Below are 438 nucleotides of genomic sequence, written 5' to 3'. Positions count from 1 at the left end.
TATATATCCCTCTTAAAATATTACTAATTGTTCACATATGTAACAATTATTTTTAATCACATAATTTATATTTTGTGCGACTTATTTACTTTTAAATTTACTCGTGCAATTTTACGAACGGATTCCTGGCACTAGAATATTGCAGGATTAGTAGATAAATTTACGGGTCTGTTTTTAAACTCTCGGGATACCGAGACAAAACATCTAGGTAATTACGATGGTATTTTTAAACATAGCCCTTCTTTACGAGAAGATGAATCCGCCGTGTAGCAACATTGTATTTTCTTGCTGCAACGTTTGTAAACGTCTATTGCCCGCAAGTTCTATTACTTTTCACTCTCAATAATGCCACGCGTAACAATTTGTCGAAAATAACGAGCAAAGATCTAAAATGTAAAAGATTAATTTAGAAAAGAAACGAGGAACAGCGTTGAATAA

The sequence above is a fragment of the Atta colombica genome, unplaced genomic scaffold (assembly GCF_001594045.1).
Source record: "Atta colombica isolate Treedump-2 unplaced genomic scaffold, Acol1.0 scaffold252, whole genome shotgun sequence".
NCBI classification, from domain to species: domain Eukaryota; kingdom Metazoa; phylum Arthropoda; class Insecta; order Hymenoptera; family Formicidae; genus Atta; species Atta colombica.
The sequence above is the reverse complement of the archived record's forward strand: the minus strand, read 5'-3'. Positions refer to the sequence as shown.